The sequence below is a fragment of the Physeter macrocephalus genome, chromosome 5 (assembly GCF_002837175.3).
Source record: "Physeter macrocephalus isolate SW-GA chromosome 5, ASM283717v5, whole genome shotgun sequence".
In the NCBI taxonomy this organism is placed as follows: domain Eukaryota; kingdom Metazoa; phylum Chordata; class Mammalia; order Artiodactyla; family Physeteridae; genus Physeter; species Physeter macrocephalus.
Window position 1 is genome coordinate 9,602,802 of NC_041218.1, and position 20,171 is coordinate 9,622,972.

A 20,171-nucleotide genomic window follows, 5' to 3' on the forward strand; every position below is an offset into this window, starting at 1 on the left:
CTGCGCGTCCGGAGCCTGTGCTCCGCAACGGGAGAGGCCACAACAGTGAGAGGCCTGCGTACCGCAAAAAAAAAAAAAAAAAAAAAAAAAAAGTTCTCTGATAAAGGCAACTATTTCTGTACCAAAGATGACATGGATGAATGAAATACAGTTTAAGTTTTAGCAGTGTAAAAAATATCAAATCACATTTAAGAACATGCTTGCTGAATTACCAATCAAAAGCCTACTGAGCTTTGTGTGTGTGTACAATTTAACCATATTAATCTAAAAATTGCCCAAAAGAACATATAGGTAAGTCTAGCTAAGACAACTCTCACACATAAAAATAAGAAGGTGAAATTAGTTGTACACAATATTAAATATATCTCAAAGACACAGTCTTTAGCAGTGCTGTGTTCATGAAAGAATAGACAAGGAGAAAAATTGAAATATCTAGATAAGAAATGAGCCTTATCAAATATCTAAGTATCAAAAGGGCCCTAAATAAGAGAGAAAAATGAGAAAATTTAGGAAAAGCTACAAAATGACATTAACTACTTGGTATTTTTCTGTTGACAAAAGTGATTAAATACTTCAAATATCATGGAAATACGTAATTTAGAAATTAAAAACCCTTATAACTCATCCTCCAGGGATTAGCAAGTTAACATATTGGTAGATATTCCTCCAGATTTGTGTATTATTATAAAAATATTATCTTTGTTTTTCTTATTTATGTTTTTCATTTATTTTTTCCATCTTTTAGAAATCTAATTCATTTTTCTTCTCACAATAAGTTACTGCAAAATATATTTAACCAATCCCTAATTGATGAACAAGTATGTTGTTTATAAATTTATCACAATTAATGTAATGCCGTAATCAATATTTCTGAACAAGTAACTTTGTAGTCTCCTATTCATATCCATATTTCAATAGAATTATTAAAATTTTGTTAGTAATTTCTAAATTTATAAACCAATATTGCTCAACTTGATGAGAAAAATAATTTCTTCACAATTTACACGTGGAAAAGACATAAAAATAATAAATTGTGAAAGAGGGAATAGAAGTTGCTAACCTACAGAAGAAATTTCAACTGTCACAGAAATCGAAGATATCCCAACTTAAACATGGAGCTATCATTTTTCACTCAGTAAAATTATTTTACATTCTTTTAGAAAATTAATATGCATCAAGATCTTTAAAATGTTCTAAATCAATCATTATAAATATATAAACTGAACATTAGCCAACATCTAAAATCAATTCATGAAAAATATGTAATTAAAGTTGGATATAAGTAATAAATGAAAGAAAATATAAAATTACAGTTATAACTATAAAAATTTAAAAATAGGTTGAAGTAACTATATCACCATGTTACAAAGGTTTGAAAGCAATATGATTTTTTATTTGTGTGTGTATATGTGTGTTTCCCTCCAAGTGTACTTCTTTTATAAGGAATAAAAACTTTCATGACAAACACAAATGATTTTCCCCTAATTAGCTGCTATGCATTTATACTCTTGTATACTGGCTTTTCAAAAACTAATGCCTAACTTTGCTGTAACAGATGCCATTTGTACTTTAATGACAGAGGACAGTATTGTAACTTAGATGATAGAAATTTTTATCATATATTTTAAGAACAACAAATAAGAGTTCTCATTATTTAGAATAAGGGCAAAGAGTGATTTACTACAGTTTTCAAAATACAACGACAACAGGAGTTTCTCACACGGTTTCCATCCATTTCACAACATCCTTTAGAAGGTTTAGAAAATTACGGTGTTTGAGATGTTTGAAGAAAACATATCCTCCAACATTCTTTGTGTCTTTCCTTGTAGGCCCAGTCAGAACCTTTGAGGATCCAAGTTTTGAAGTTATTGAAAATGATTTACCTTCAATCATCACATGTGTGAAGGCTACAGCTTAGTGCTGTTCCCATCCCTGACACAGTGTTCTACACCTATCTTAATTCTGGGCAAGAACAACATGGCATTCATCTATGCCTTCTTATTTCGGTGATTATTATTTAGCACTGTAATGAAAGCAAGCACCGACCAGAAATATTGATTACTCCAATTTTCTTATCTTCATTTTACTCCACATTCTGAGTTTATTAGATTTCTGCATCACCACAAAATAAGGTTAATCAATCACTATTTTCTGCTTTTTGCTTATACCGTCAGGCAAAATGATACCTTGAAAACTCACCAAATTATAATTTATATATGGGTGAAGATGGCCGGTTATATTTTTTTCATACTAAGGAGCTACTAGCACAGTGATTGGCACATAGTAGAAAACATAATCAATTCATGCCCAAAGGAATTGAAAAGAAGCCATAGTCCTTTTTTTAATCACTGGAATTAAAGGGATTAAACATAAGGTAATCTCTATTTCACTAGACTATTTTAAATGTTTTTTTCTTCGGCCGACAAGGGATTAATCTCCAAAATTTGCTAAGGGCTCATACAGCTCAATACCAAAAAAAACAAAAAACCCAATCAAAAAATGGGCAGAAGACCTAAATAGACATTTCTCCAAAGAAGACATAGAGACAGCCAACAGGCACATGAAAAGATGCTCAACATCGCTAATAATTAGAGAAATGAAAATCAAAACTACAATGAGATATCACCTCACACCTGTCAGAACGGCCATCATCAAAAATTCTACAGACAATAAATGCTGGAGAGGGTGTGGAGAAAAGGGAACCCTCCTACACTCTTAGTGGGAATGTAAACTGGTACAGCCACTATGGAGAACAGTATGGAGGTTCCTTAAAAAACTAAAAATAGAACTACCATGAGACCCAGCTTTCCCACTACTGGACATATACCCAGAGAAAACCATGGTTTGAAAGGATACATGCACCCCAATATTCATTGCCCTGCTGTTTACAATAGCCAAGACATGGAAGCAACCTAAGTGTCCATCAACAGAGGAATGGATAAAGAATATGTGGTACATATATACAATGAATATGACTCAGCCATTAAAAGAATGAAATAATGCCATCTGCAGCAACAGGGATGGACCTGGAGATTATCAAACTAAGTGAAGTAAGTCAGACAGAGAAAGGCAAATACCATATGACATCGCTTATATGCAGAATATAAAAAAATGATACAAATGAACTTATTTACAGAACAGAAACAGACTCACACATAGAAAACAAACTTATGGTTACTAAGGAGGAAAGGTGGGGGCCAGGGATAAATTGGGAGTTTGGGATTGACATGTACACACTACTATATTTAAAATCGATAACCAACAAGGACCTACTGTATAGCACAGGGAACTCTACTCAATATTCTGTAATAACCTAAATGGGAAAAGAACTTGAAAAAGAATAAATACATGTATATATATCACTGAATCACTTTTCTGTACACCTGAAACTAACACAACATTGTAAATCAACTATAGTCTACTACAAAATAAAATTTTTTTCGATAAAAATAAAATGCTAAGTATAAAGAATATTAAAAAAATTATATACTGTTATTTTTCTATAAGTCCATCAATTATTAAGAGATGGAATATTTTTAAAGTTCTTATTCAAATTTGAGGAATGTTAAGAGATGGAACATTAAAAAATACTTACAAAAAAAATTTTTTTAATTTAATGAGTAGTCTTCACACTGATGTCACATAGAGGACATTAACTCAAATTCCAGAGGAAAATAATAGCTTTGCCTCCCTATCCTTAAGACATCCAGAATTTCAAATGTATGCTTTGTCAGAAAAATTAGGAAAGAGGTACAGGAAATCACATCAGACATCTGTACAAGGTGCAACTAGTGAAAGGATCTCAAATATATCTTGAGTTAGTAACTGTGAAGTAATCTCACAGGGGTAGAACTGCATGAGTCCCTCTAACGCTAGCGTCATATCAATTGTTTGAAGAGGCAGCTTATCTTGGCGCCTAAAGCTCCAATACTGTGGGAGACATTATTCTAATCGCCTGACAGTAATATTCAGCGCCCTTTGCTTCTCTATCGCCCCCACGTGGTCACAGCCTGATGCTGCTAGACAGTAAGATGAACCAAATGATTACGTGTCTCTCTGCTTTAGGTGTTTTCTTTTTTTCTTTTTCTGTCCTGTCGTTCCATCTCTTATTGCTCAGTTGAAAAGTACCTACTTAACTTTCAAAAGATGCTAGGGATAATTTCATAATTTTATCCAGGAAACGTCCCGTGAAATCTCAAGGTGGACCCCTTTTAGGTGTTCCCTTAGCATCCTGTACTTGATTTCTGCTAAAATGCTCATCATTTTATATTGTGATTTCTCTACTCCTACATCTCTGCATGATGCTGAAACTTTAGGACTAATAGGAAGTTTCCTGTAAGAATAAACAAACATAAGCTCCGGAAGTACCTGACTCGTGATACATTCTGTGAAGATTACCTGTCTCCTTTAGAACTGAAGCTTTGCTTGGCAAATACATTTCTCATTCTAATTTGCTTCCCTTGTAGCTTTTCTAGAGGGAGGAAATATTTCCATTAGTAGATATCATTATCTTGGTCCTCTTGACAGGTCTAGTTGTCACTGCACATGAAAACCATGACATTCTGAGATATATACTAGTTTCTGGGAATTTGGTTAGCATGTGTGCATTCATCTCCACTGGTGCCACTGACGCTTTAGCAGGAGACTTCCTGGTTGTGGGCAGGGGCTGTCCTGTGCACTATAGGATACTTAGTAGCAACCACGGCCTTGACCCACCAGATACCAGTAGCATCCCCTCACCTCTTGTGACAAACAAAAACATCTCCAGATAGTGCCAGATATCCCCTGGGGGGCAAAACTGCTGCCGGTTGAGAACCACTGCCCTAAGAGTAATTCAGCCAGTCTGAATGAGGTAGAAATGGAGAAAGCAAAACCTCCAGTTCTAGAAACAAGAGTCTTGGATTAGCGGTACATGAACTCACTCACTACGTACCCCAACCACTCCTGTGGCTGCAAATGGCTGTGTCCTCAGCTGGGAGGATATAAAGGCTCATCTAAACCAGCGTTTAGGATCTTAGGCGATTTACTTCTCTTACCCACAGCCAATTTGTCAGAAAGGGGACGCTGGAGCTTAATACAACCTGTGTTCTAGGAGAGTTTGGCTCAGTGGCTCCTGTTTGCTGATTAAGATAAGAGCTTCTCCAGACTTACAAGATCTTTGGCCCCTTCCAGAAGAAAGTGGTTTAAAACACAGCATGCTTTAGGCATTTTAACTTTAAATACCTAAAAGTTTGTGTGTGTGTGTGTGTGTGTGTGTGTGTGCATGTACACACACGCGAGTTTCCCCTGATTGTCAGCTTTAGAAATACCTGTTAACAGAAACGTAGTCACTGTTTAAAAAGAATTAATTATAAAAAAGGAAAGAAGACATAAAAAGCCCCCTCGCCTTAAAATGCAGGTTGACTCTTGTAGGGAACGCTTTCCCTTCTGATGAATCACACCCGACCTCCGAGGTTGCCTATATACCGACTCAGAAACGAGCCGGAACTGCACCTGCGCGGCACATTTCTCCCTCATTAAATACTTCCTCATCCGTGGAAAACTGGCTGATGCTTACCACGCCCCTCCTGTGTGGCCTGAAGAACTTCAATGGGCTGGAATCACATAATAACCGAGCACTCCCTGGTCTGCTTGAACAAACTGCACGTACTCAACAAACAGGGGCAAATGTTCCTCCACAGGGCTGATGAGTCCATTGGCGGTTTAATTTAAGGCTGTCCTGGGGTAGCCATGCCAACTCACCTGGTCTCTTTATGTCTGTGTGACCGCAGAATCAGACCAATTCCTTCCTTTTATTCTGGGACTGTGGCTTCCAAGTCACAGAAGAATGAAAACTCTCCCCTGATATTCATCTACAGACTCAGCTTTGAGGTCACTGGCCTCCATGGCAATTGTCCACACCCATTCCTTACACCATTTGCAAAGCAGCTCTGAGGGGCTAATAAGAAGGGTTTATTGCTGTATCTGCCGTGCCCACGGACGAGAACGCCAGCCTTGCACTTGAAATAACTCGGCTTAGTCCTTTCAGGTGCCATGTGTCAAGAATTCATATGACAATTGTAATGGACCTTCAAAATATTAATAATATTAATAATGTTATCTGACATTTGTTGAGTGTGTACTATATGTTAGGCACTGTAGCTAACCACTGCACATATATCATTTCATTTAATGCCTACAACAATCACGAGGTAGGAACTATATATATATAAACAGGCCAAGGTCTTCCATATGAGCATTGAACTGACTTTTTCAGATTTTGCAACAAGTGCTAGTGATTCCTTTATGTTTGAATAGTGTGGTACTTTAGAGCATCTACCTATGTGTATTTTATTCTCATTATGATCTGTGAAGATTAAAGACAATGTCACTGCCTCAATTTACAATGGCAGCCTCTAAGGCTCTCAAGTTTTAAGCAACTGGGTAGTAGAAGTGGGAGGGCCTTATAATCCAGACCCACTGACCACAAAGTAGAGGTTTACCCCTGTTCTGTTATAAAGAGAAGAAAATCTTCTTGACCCGTAAAACATATAATGACAATTGAAACATGGCCTTAAAACATCCTGAGAAAGCAAAGGCTCGAGCTTACCGCTGCACTTTTTTCATTGACTTGTGTTTTAGGCCAGGAGTCAGCAAACTATGGCCCATTCGCCAGATTTGGCTGCCTCCTGTTTTTGGAAATAAAATTTTACTGGAGCACAGCCACCTGTCTTTGTTTAGGTATCATCTACAGCTGATTTTGTGCTACCAGCTACAGTGTCTGACAGCTACAATGTCAGAGCTGACTACAGTCGTGCCTCCGTGTCCCCGGGTTTCACATCTCTGGATTCAAACAACTAGATCCGAGGCTGGTTGAATCTGCTGATGCGAACCTCCTGGAAACAGTGGGTCATGTACACACTGCACTGTACCACTTTATAAAAGGGATTTGAGCACCTGCGGAGTCTGGTACCCCTGGGGGCTCCTGGAACCAACCATCACCCCGGTGGACACCGAGGGACAATTGTAGTTGTGATACAAATTGTATACCTGCAAAGTAAAATATTTATTTTCTGGTCCTTTGCAGAAAAAAGATCACCAATTCCTGCTCTAGGTTATAAATGAATTCTCTTTTCCTCATATTTGGCTTGGGGATGATTGTGAATAAACTTTGTTTTTTAATTGTTGGGCAACCTTAGGACGGTGTCAGTCTTCATAATACAAATAGAATGAGTTCGGAAATATTTTGCAGGAGAGCCATTTGTTATTAAAAATTATTTCCCAAAAGAGCACTGGTGGCTTCGCCTCCGGCTAAATCCTCTGCCTATCCTCGCTCTCACACCAGCCGGGGGCTGAGTGCCTCCCGGCCCACGGTCACGGGCGTTCCTCTACCTGCACTGTGGACGCTCAGCTCACACTCTCGGCGAACCCCTCCATCACTCCGTTTCTGTGTACTCTATTTTTAGCCTACTTGTCCTTTCTTATTATTGTTTAAACAGGTTAAAATCTCCCCCCAACATAAATAATATTGCTTAGGTCCTGTCTCTTCTTCTAGCTACCAATTTGTTCTGTCTCCCATCTTCTATGGTGAGCTTCTTGGAAGACTTATCTACAATCACCGTCTTTTGCTCCCATTTACTCCCCAATCCATTGCCTTTGGTTTTTTGTCCACATCACAGCCCACGTGGGCATTTGTATGTATGTGGATGTGTGTATGCACACACACACACACACGCACGCGCGCGCGCGCGCACAGGCGAGACTTTGTAAATGCCCATTACTTCTTGAGGATTAATTCATAATAGTGGAATTGCTGAGTTAAAGGTAGTAACATTTTAAGACCTCCAGAAAAGCTCTGCTTACGCTTCTACCAGCAGTGAACAAGAATACTTAATTCCCAGGACACTGCTGACAGTGGGATATTATCATCTTTAAAATCTTAGTCAATTGGATTAAAAGTAATAGTTTTGCAATGTTATATTAATTTTGTTTTCTTTGATTACTCATAAAGTATTACATATTTTCATAGATTAATTGCTAGAGGATTAAGATCCAATTTCCAGAATACGGTTTTTGAAAATTTTTCTTCTTTTTAATGTAAAACACTTTTAAAATAAGCCAGTAATTTAAAAAATTGTGAAATACCATTTAACCCAATTTTATCAGTAATTTATCTGAAATAAAGATGGGCATGAAGTCTGAATAAATGTGACATATTACACTAAGAAAACAACAAGACATAACTTCAAATGTAAAAAAACTGTGAAAATTTGACTCTAAAGTATTAGATTTCTAGGGGAAATTTTTAGAGATTATAAGAACTAGTGGGTATATTTCATTTAATATTTCTCCTTGAAAAAGATAACCAAACAAAACTACAAAAAATAAAGACTCAAATAGAACAATTTTAGCTTAACATTTATGAAATATGTTTCTATTTTGTTTTCATGAATTCTTCCTTAATATATGATGGAATAAAAGCATATCTTTTATAAAAAACTAAAAGCTTATTAAAATACTTTACATTATTTTTCACCTTTTTATTGGGGCCTTTGAAGCTAAGGAGCTAACTCAATTTAGATAGGAACTAAAATATGACAGAAAATGGTAAAGTATTTTGTTAATGAAATAGTCTAATGTTAGATACAGCAAAACAATAATCTTACCGTGTGTTTTCTGCACAAAATACTTTAAACCATGTGGGGTCATTTGACACTATTCAGATGTAAATAGAAACTAAAGTATAAATAACATACATGGAAAGTGCTTGGTTTCAGGGCTAAGGTTTGATAATAAATTTGGTCATGATGACTAAATATGGCTTAAAAATATCTTGTCAGTGAAGGTGTGAGACTCCTTTTGTGGACCTGTGATGTCTGTTAAATTAATTAAAAAGCAAATCACAAGATAACACATTCTGAGAAATATTAGCAAGTGCCGTTAAAGATTAATCCTGGAGGGCACCATATTATTTTTAAAGGACAAGTGTTTTTACTTGACTCCAAATTAATTTATGCATTTTGATTGTTTAAATAATCACCTTCTCCATTAAACTGTAGTCCTTATATTTCTATTTGTTTATTTACCACATTAAGTGTTCCAGAAATGTTTATTGAATCCCTCTTTTGTGACAATTGAGACTTCATGGTTTTTAAGCTAACAAAGTTAAACCTGTATTATGTTTAAAACAATGTACTCTTCTTTGTAACCATTAAATGTAGTCATTTGGTTACAGCATTAAACAATCTGGGTCTGAACTGATGTGTTTAACAGAACCATTTTACAGTATACAACATAAGGCTTAAAGTTTATATAATCTTTGGCTCTGGAATTCTGCTTCAATGAATATGTTCTAATGACATAATAATACATTAGGGTAAAAATTGATTATAAAACAACCTATTTTTGAAATATTAAAATTGTTTAAAAATCATCTTCCTTCGATATTACACTTATTAATGCTGCTATTATTGATGATTACCAAAGCAACTGAGCAAAATGAGATGGATGAATCAAGAGAATTATGAAATTATTTGTAATCAAGAAATTCTAAATCTTCTAATGAAGAGATTCTAGGTTGAAAATTTTTTAAGCAATTGCCAAAACAAGCAAAATTCATCTATGTCTGGAGAACAGGTCATCATTTGGTGGCAGGGGCACTTAATCACTCATTGATTCCCACATATATTTTCTCCAGGGACATCTATCTACTGAGAGACTACTATGTCCAGGCCCTGTGCTAAATGCTTAGGGACCAGAATCACTGATTCAGGACCATGGAGGGTCTTGCATATAATACAAGAGACTTCGTAGTTTATCATGTGAACAGTGGGGCAGAAGAGTAACATGAGATTTATAATTTAAAGATGATCATTACAGTGGAGCCAGTTGTCAATCCAGTCTTCCAGGGTAACAGGAAGACTAGAGTGAGAAACACCAGTTATTAGATTCTTGAAATGGTCCAAGTAAGGGTAAAAGGAAAGCCTGAAGTAAGACAGTAGCCATAAACACTGAAAGAGGAGACAGCTATGAACGCCAGCAGAGATGGCATGTTTTGAGTCTCTTGCCTTTTACAAGGACAGCAGCACATAAAAGATACTGTGATGTTTGAAACGGGAGGGTATAAAAGGTAAAAATGGACTTCGCTGAGGAAGGTCTACAACGAGATGTAGCCATTTGTGGGTCAGCTGGTCAAGGTTTTCTCTCATCCTTCAGTCAGGGAGTCCATGGCCCATGCATACAAGCAACAAAGGCAATCATCTGAACAAGTAATTGCAAGCATTGGAATGTGGGTACAAAGTGAGTGGCTATGAATTATGTTTAAGTAATTATTTAAATTATTTAAGTAATTATTTAAATCTGTAGACCCCCTTCATTTGTTATTTGAAGAGTGATTTTCTTCTCTTTAATACTTAATCCTAACACAAAGACCTCAAGAGTAAAATAGTATTGTGATATGTTTTTTCTTTCTTTTATAATTGAGACATACTTGACATATAACATTATGTTTTTTGTCAACTATGAATTATGTAATATAAATATTGGATCATTTCCCCAAAACAAATTTAGTACCACTTTGAAATAAAATTTCAAATGTATAAAAGATCTAATTTGGTAACCCCTCTTGGCATGCATTAGTTAGCATACCTATGCCAGCTATGTAAAATTTCCCTTACCTTTACTGTAGGATGATGATCCCTTCCTAGTTACCTCTTCCCACACTCCGGCGATTTCCTCCAGCACGGTTCTCTTTCACCAGCTGCTATAAAGTCTCTTTAAAAGTTGAAGACTTTGATCACTAGGTAAACATGGTAGCTTTATAGGAAGCTATTCTCTCTCATTGCCTTACAGATTTCCACAGCAGTTCTTTCTAGTGGGATTTCAGCTGAGTTTCACCCCCAAAACACAGGTAGTTGTTGAACTATCTTCTTCTTGTGAATCTTTTGGCCAATCAATCAAATAAAAGAATTCATGCAGAATACGCATATGCTCTGGATAACCTGGTATAATGTTAACTTACCTTTTGTTCCACCTTGAAAGAATGTGAGCTATTTCCTGCCTTAATTCTATTCCAAGAAAATAATTAAGTGAACTCTCCTCTCTCCGAGCTCTCTATCTCTGGGTGTCCCTCTGGGTGCAAGCTCAAAAAACCACCTTCTACCCAGGAGCTATTTTAGATGGATGTGAAAAAATAGATCCAGCCAGAGGCAGCAAGAGAACTTTGAAAGGAGGGAGGTTATAAAGATGGGTGGTTATAACGCAAGGGAGAAAGGAGCTATGCCTCCCCAGGTCCCCAGGTCTGAGCCTGGCTTTTGTTGTTGTAGTTGTTTGTTTTTAAATCCTATTCAAGGTGAAAAAAATAGGGAAAACAAAAATTATCAATAATCAGAAATGAAAAGGAGGCATCACTAGAGATCCTTGAGATATTATAATGACTCATTTATTCCATAGACCTCTGTGACTTCGTAAATATAAGATTCACCTGTATTTTTCTAAACAAATTACAGGAATTCTTTACATATGCTATACACAAGTACTCTGTGGCTTCCTTTTATCTCTCTCAAAGGTGCTTTTTGAGGAATGAAATTCTTAATTTTAAGTAACTACAATTCATCAAACTTTAATTTCATAAGTAGTGCTTTTGGTACCCTGTTAAAAATAAATCTTTTCATGCCCAAAGACATGAAGGTATCACCCTATGTTTTCTTCTAGAAATGTTACTAACTTGGTTTTCACATTTAGTATGATGATCCATTTCAAATTAATTTTTGTATGTTTTGAGGTAGTGTCAAGTTTCATATCTTTCCACATTGAAAAGGACAATCTTTCCCACTGAATTGCAGTGGAAGATAGATAGATAGATAAATAGATAGATAGATAGATAGGAAGACAGAAAGATATGGAGATATGTATATCTGAAATGTTTGGAAGTGTTTCTGGACTTTCTATTCCATTACACTGCTCTATTTGTTTATTCTTATGCTGATAATAAACTAACTCAATTATTACACACTTATAGTAATGCTTGATAACTGAGAGTGTAATAAAACACCTTTGTTCTTCAAAAGAATCAATAGATCCATCGATCTTGTTGGTGGTGAAAATCTATTTGACCTAATTCCAGTACCTCCAGTTGGTTAGTTAACTGATTATAGGATGACAATACAAGGTGGACTTGAAATTCTGTGGTCATGCGGACTAAGGCTTCAATACATGGCAGAGGAGTAGACATCACAACACCACCTTACAGGAGAAAGAGCAATGGTTACTATGAAGGTTGACCTTAGTCTGTGAATACCACAAACTAAGCATCAGATCTGCCTTGTTTTCTAGGTACCATGTAAGTTTCCTGGCTATTTATTCAACACCAGGCAGAGGTAGAAGTTCTCCCAGACCTGATTAAGTTTGAATGTCTTGCTATAATATTTAGCTGGAGCTCAGAATAAGATACAAAATTATTCTGACAAAGAACAGAGAAACATCATGGTATTTTTCACTGGTGTGTTATGAAGTGAAGTTATAACCACCAGACATTTAGAAATACTCACTTCTCTTGCTTCAATCAACTCTACAAAGGCAGGGACTACAGCTACTTCGTGTTGCCATCCCTAGATCCTACAGCATATGCTAATCAAATCAATAAATCCCATTATATGTAGCAGATTGGGACTCTGTATGATAGCTCTTATCTACTGTGATATCGATGGTATTTTTTTCTATAGTATTTAGGATTTAAAACTCTCATTCAATTAGCACCTTTAGCAGTTCCAAACCACGGAGCAGACCATGTAAATATGGAAATAAATGGCCTCCAATTGGTTACCTCTCTACCCATCTTTTGCATAACTTAGAGCAAGTTTCAGTGCTTCATAGCATCACTTGCTATATAAATATATCTCACAAGCCACGATGACCAGAAGAGATTTTAATGTCCACTGGACGAGAAAATGGAGGGAGGATTACGTCAAACAGTACTGAGCATCTCCCTCTGAGAAAATCCTCCTCTTCCTTTCTTTCCTGGACTTCCCCTGCCCCACACCCCCCTCCCCAACCTCCCCTTTTTTATGCAAAGCTATTTGCATCAGCTCAAGCTCTTCCAATTTTGTTTCAAGTGTCCAAACATCTATCACCTTACACTGTGGTCAAGTATATGAAAAGCTATTACATTAAAGAGAACTTTAAACTTAACTAGAAAAAGCAATCCAGCAAGGTGGAAACTTCCATAGAAGAGTATGTATACGCCTGTGTTGATGTGCTGGATTCGGGATATGGAGTGACTGTGAATAAACAAACATATTTTCCCCCTGTCACAACATCTTTCTTGTCACATATGCAATTGAAACCCAGACTGTATATTTTTTCATACAGATCCTGTCAGCTTCTTTAGAGAAGTCTTTTCTTTCTATTGTCTTGTTTTCTCTGCTTAGCAGTTTGTACTTTTTACTGCCTCACATTCCCCTGCAGGAAGCAATTTAAAATTCTTTTTTTTCCTCTTTAACATTACAACTCACTTATGAATAGAGCTTATAACAAAAACAATTTTTGAAGAGAAAGACAACATCAGTCTCTCCACAAGTTAAACTTCATTCCAAAAGTGAAAAATCAAGTTATGGTGCCAAACTTTGCTTTATCTACTATACTTGTCAAGGTTTTTAGTTGAAAGCAACAGAAACTAACTCTGGAGGATTGGAACATAAAAGGAATTTCCTGAGTTCTTAATTGTGTTAGCTTATAGAATTAGCAAGAGCCTTTAAAATACCAGCTCAGAAAACCAGAAGAGACAATGAAAGGCTACACAGCTAGAATCAGAGTCTAAAGTCATGCCACATAACTGTCTAGGGAGGACACTATTGGTACCATTTCTCAGCATTAGATGCTTCAGCTTGTACGTCTCTGGCTCTGAAATATCCTAACTCACTGTGAATTGCCAATATCCAAAGGGGCCTTTGCTAGTCTTGTCTCCTTGCTTCTTTGGTTCTCAGACTGATGCTTAAGATTGGCTGAGCTGAGGTCATGTGCTTATGTCCTCACTTTCCTCATCGATAAATTAAGATAAGTTGTATATAACCCACAGAACTTTTTAAATTACTTGCAGGGGAGCCTGGGAGAATGCATATTTGTCCTTTCAGGAGTCTGTGGTTTTCCTAAATTCTAAGACTCATTGGTTAGAAATCTCCAAACGTAAGGAGGTTCAGCTCCACTTGAAAAAGCAAAACAAAGCAACAGCGATAGCACCAAATGTCCCATTACAGTAATACGATCACGTAGCAATTTCTAAATTAAATTTGATTAAATTACATCTAACTCAGTATTCTAGATTTGAACATATACCTAAAGGATGGCCTGTTTAAAAAGTTTAGAAACATGTCTCAACAATATATTGCCATATATAATAGTATTATATATGGCAATTATACAATATGGTAATAGAATGCATTATATTCATGTATAATATAATACTAATATAATAATTTATATACTTATATACATATATAAAGTATATACAGTTGACCCACAAACAACACAAGTTTGAACTGCTCAAGTCCACTTATACGCAGATTTATTTCAGTAATCAATCCTACAGTACTACAAAATCCAAGGTTGGTGGAATCTTCAGATGTGGAACCTCAGATCATGAGGGCTGACTGTAAGTTATACACAGATTTTCCACTGCACAGAGAGTGGGTGCCCCTAACCCCTTCACTGTTCAAAGGTAAACTGTACATACTTTTTATTTTTTTTAAAGAACATGGCTATGTACTTTTAGCATTCCCAGGCTCACACTATGTTCACTTTAAACAAAGCCATTATGATTTTATAAGCTTTGGTCTTTTCCCTCTTTGCTGCCTCTGTTTATTAAGATAAACAGTCATAATCTTCTATTTGACCTCATAATGAATGCGGCTGCTTATTTCGTCTCCCTTGAAACTACTGAATTGTAGGATTTTAATATCTTTAAGATACAATAACCAGAATAGCATTTCCAGTAGGTAAGTCATTTGGCAATTACATTTGGAGCATAGTATTTTGTAATCACTCTATCTGCTTTGAATGGATGCCACCGCTCTCTCTGCTGCTGCTTCCACCACCATCTGCTTCTCTCCTACTAAATGTGTTGTCAGTAATTGACACTTCGGGAATTTCAACTGCCCTCGATTCTTCTTTGTTGCTTCCTTGCTTCACTTGCACTTCTATCCTATATTATTTCAAGTTTCCCTTTCTAGTATCAGATAATCCCTTGTTCCATTTCTACTTCCTGGGGCCTCTCATGCCAGTGTCATAGTTTGGATCACTTCCACCATCATTTTTGCCAAACATCAATACTAACAGATTTTGTCAGAGAAAGCCATAAAAATGAATTCAGTTACCCAATTTTACTGGACAGACCCTATGTTTACCGGGCATATTCTTCTCTTACTGACTCACAGCCAATTGTTTTATAGAAAAATGTTTATAAAACTTAATTTATATGTAAGAATCTTTTAGAGCTTTTGTTGTTTCCTTTACATTGGAATCTCCCAAAGTGAAACCATATTCTCACTCACTGGTTCTCACTTCTGACTCTTCAGAGGAGAATGAATTCATTAGGGATGTCCGAAGGTCCTAAAAAGGACACCATCTTTAAGTCAAAGGCATCTGGAGTGAATATTTCCTCTAGCTTGTTATTTCTGTGACCACAGGCAAATCTGTTCTCTTTTCTGTCTAACTTTCTCTATCAGTAAATTAAAATAATTACATCTAACTCATACAACTATCATAATTGCTTCTCAGGGAATCTCTCTGGCTTTAATTCATTCCTTTATATTTTAAATGTGGGTGAACATCGAAACTTTCCTATTTTCCCCTATATGTTCTTTTAGAGTTCTGTCTTCAAGTCTCTTCAATTGGCTTCTCAAATATGATTTCATAGATGACTTCTGATCCCAAATGTTACCCCTTGACTCACTCCTGGTCTTCTGTTCTCTATTTAATGGAGCCGTACCCTGCTCTGTCAACAACCCCCAGGATGGCACAGGAAATGAATTTTTATCTAAACAGTTCATCAGGCAGGACTTACAAATCATCATTTCAATATTTTCTTGGAAAATATAAGTCCTGATCTGCCTGTGGGGTTAGAAAAAGGGCTGAGTTGCTTTGATACAAAAACCTGAGATTACACTTTTCTAGTACTTTTTTTTGTTTTTCTCCTGAGAGACTAGGATTGAAAAAGAGAAGAAATGGAATGGAAATGAGGATAAGTGGGAGGAGAGAAAGGAGAGTTTACAAGTCAGAACAACAGGATTATTTTAAACATGAGTTTTAAAATTATTATTTAATTTTGAGTTGCTTACATAGTAATAGACATTTGTACATCTCCCTAAGCCTGCATTTGTCTTGTTTGTGCGGGATTTTGTGAAAGTTCAGGAAAAGAGCTGGTTTCTATTTCCAGCTCAACATTTGAGGAACAATGGCGGCCTGTGGACAAAAGTTCTGGGGCTGAACTGATTTACCAAAATGAGAAGTTTGTGGCAGAGGTGAATGTAAGAGTAAAACCCCTGGGAAATTTGTAAAAAAAATCTGGGGGACTTCAGTAACCTTGCAACCAAGAGTGGGGTAGGAATTCGAGCCATTATTATTAAGGTCTTAAGGATCACGTTAAGGTGATTCCTACATATACTCCCAACTACTTACTGCATATTTATAAGTATATACCTTACTCTTAGCTCAAATACGGTATTTCTGAAAGTAAAATCATATTTCCTAAATAATGTCCAAAATCGAATGTCTATTACTCTTACAGATACCAAAATAATGGCATCAACTTTCCCCCCTTTTCATGCTGTTTGTTACTAAGCTTCATTTATTATGAAGTCTGTTCGATAGTAGTTACCATCAGAAAATCTACTGTCTGTTGTTTGGCAATATTTCTCATCAAAATAACTGCCTAAGTAATGTTTCCTGGCTTGTTTGCTTACTTTTTTAAAAAGTAGCAATAGGAATCTTGACATCGTACACACTGGGAAAAACTACATGCACTGGAAAAGAAGAAATAATTTTTTCTTTCCGTAACTTGAAAAGCATACAAAGCTATCACTTTTCTTGTTAGGATTTCTTGGAAGTTTCTGGGGCATCCAGAGCACTGTTAATAGAACTTATTCAAAAATTCCAGGCAAGGGAAGACTCAAAAGAAGTGTTCTAACTTGTGGAAGGGGCAGGGATTTAATAGAGGGTTAGCAAGAGGGGTCAGCTGAGGTTCAGAGAGTTGCCAAAAAAGCTGGTCAAAAATGGTGTGTGGAAAAGGCACAAATTGTTTTTATGGTTAGTAGCCGTTTCATGGGCAGTCTGGGTTGATCAAGATGGGTAGGGAAAAAGTTAATGGTTAAGGTCCTACAGAAGGGGATGAAATGGGACACCTGAGGGACAAAGACTGGGGACACCCACTGTGGAAGGTGCTCACCCCCCGGGTCTTTCGCCCTTCCCAAGCAGCACAATAAAATACAGCAGCAACACACACATTGAGAGTTTTTCTAACAACTGAGGCAGCAGAATATTTTAAAATTCTCCCTGCAGGCTTTCAGAGGTTTTTGTTCATTGATTAGCGCATGTTTATGTTTTCCTGTCCATAGAATCATTGCTTCTCAATGCCATTCAAACATAAAATCCACGCAAAAACTTGTAAGAAAAATATGCCCAGGTAAATGATGGGACTTAATTTCAAAGTGAAACCTAATATTTATTTTATTTGAAAGAGGGTGGAGTTAGCCTGCCTCAGGTTATCTTTGAGCAGAAGAATTCCGAGCTGCTGAATTTCTGTTTTCTAGAAACTTTTTACAAGCTTTAAGTTTTACAGATTATGGTATGCAAGTTATCAGGATTTTGAGATTCTGTGTTGCGGAGAAAAAGAAGCAGATAGCCTAGAAATGTTTGCCATCTATGGCGAGTAGAAGTGATGGGGTAGCTGGCTTAGGGAAGGAAATTCTGAAAATGATCACATATAGGTAAACAGGAAGTTTAGGAATTTTATCTGCATAACTATGATGTGCCCACTTGCTTTCATCCTTTCATAAAACCTTAGTAAATTCTACACTATTTACCACAATTGAACTTGTATGAGCGTTGGCATGGGGAGGTGAGAGACAGAATGACAAATTAGAACAGCACAGCCGAGGGGACCAAATCCAATTCAATCACAGATATAAAATTTGGGGAAAACTTGTCAGATTAAACACCGTGATGCTTAGTGGAAAAAATGATGTTGTTAGTGACTTCTTAACAATGTCAGGAACTTAGTATCTTTAAAATAATGAAGAGTGCTTCCCTGGTGGCGCAGTGGTTGAGAGTCCGCCTGCCGATGCCGGGGACCCGGGTTCGTGCCCCGGTCCGGGAGGATCCCACGTGCCGCGGAGCGGCTGGGCCCGTGAGCCATGGCCGCTGAACCTGCGCGTCCGGAGCCTGTGCTCCGCAACGGGAGAGGCCACAACAGTGAGAGGCCCGCGGACCGCAAAAAAAAACCAAACAAACAAGCAAAAAAAACATTCTGACCCTTGAAATACAGTAGTAATAAGTAAAAGTTACACTTGGTCAAAGACTGTAAGGGTACATAATCTTTTTTCATATAGAAAAATAATAGTAAATTTAAAAATCTCAAAAGCATCAACACTAACCATTTTAATTGTCTTGGTTTTACTTTCAATGCTGTACATATGGTAAGCATAAATATTTGGAAAACTGAATAAAGTAGAAAATAAACACTGCTGTGTTTGCTAGAAAGTATGATTACCCTTTAGTTATTTAATTTAACAAAAAGTAATTTTGTTTTTACGTATTTTCTTTCAGTTTCAAAAGTATATATTAATTTGAAAAATTCAAATTATTCAGAATTCAGGCATATAATGAACTACAGTTACAAGGAAGTAATTTTTGTATATATCCACATTATATTTGCTTATATCCTAATTTCTCAATAAATATTTAATAAGTGAATGAAATACTAGCTGGATAATCAAAGCAACTTAGTTTGTACAAAAAGTAAACTTAGCAAATTGTTGGAATATTTGCTCATTTCCTCTTGTTGACAACCGTTATGGCCCGACAGCATAACCAGTGCTTCTCAAAGTGAGGTCCCTGAACCAGCAACATTACCACCACCTAAACATTTGTTAGGAATCTGTGTGTCAACACAGCCTTCCGCTGATTATGATGTGGACTAAAGTTTCAAAACCACTGGTCTAGGCTGCAGTGATGGTCTCCTGCTTCCATGTTTACTACCTCATAGAACAGAACACCATCCAATAGGACATCTTGACCAATCAAATCCTCTCCCTCTAGAATTTAACCTAAGAAACCTAAACACTGGAAATTTCGTAACAGGTGATAGTTTTTTTTGTTGTTTTTGTTTTTTTAAATTTATTTAATTATTTATTTATTTATGGCTGTGTTGGGTCTTCGTTTCTGTGCGAGGGTTTTCTCCAGTTGCAGTGAGCAGGGGCCACTCTTCATCGCAGTGCGCGGGGCTCTCACTGTCACAGCCTCTCCCGTTGCGAAGCACAGGCTCCAGACGCGCATGCTCAGTAGTTGTGGCTCACGGGCCCAGCTGCTCCGTGGCATGTGGGATCTTCCCAGACCAGGGCTCGAACCCGTGTCCCCTGCATTGGCAGGCAGATTCCCAGCCACTGCGCCACCAGGGAAGCCCCAGGTGATAGTTTTTGAAGTTGGAAAGTCAGATACACTTATGTATAACTTGAACTGACATTTTGGGGCCTTGTGAACAACATCAGGTGTTGGTTTATTGACAAAAGTAGGAAAATAGAGCAGATATATAAAGAGATGAGAAAAGAGACACAGAGATGATTAAGTAGCCACCCTTGTTCCTATATTTTTCTTATATGTGGTTCTGGTCCCATGTCATTTCTGGCTGCTTTTTTTGTTCGTGGGTTTGGTGTGCTGTTTCTGTATAAATGATCTATCCCACTCTCCCCTTTATTTCCATGAGCTTAGATCCCTTTCTCTTTCCTGCAACAAAATAATTCTAATACAAATGTGTGCATAATAGTAGTCGGTTAGTTGTTTAAATAAAGGAAAATAAGAGTGATCAACTGCTGAGTATGGCTAAATGGATTTGCAATTAGTTGGCGGATGCAGTTATTTAAATGAACCTTTTCAAACACAAGTAAAATGCTAAAAGCAAACAAAGTGAAGATATATACTTCGGA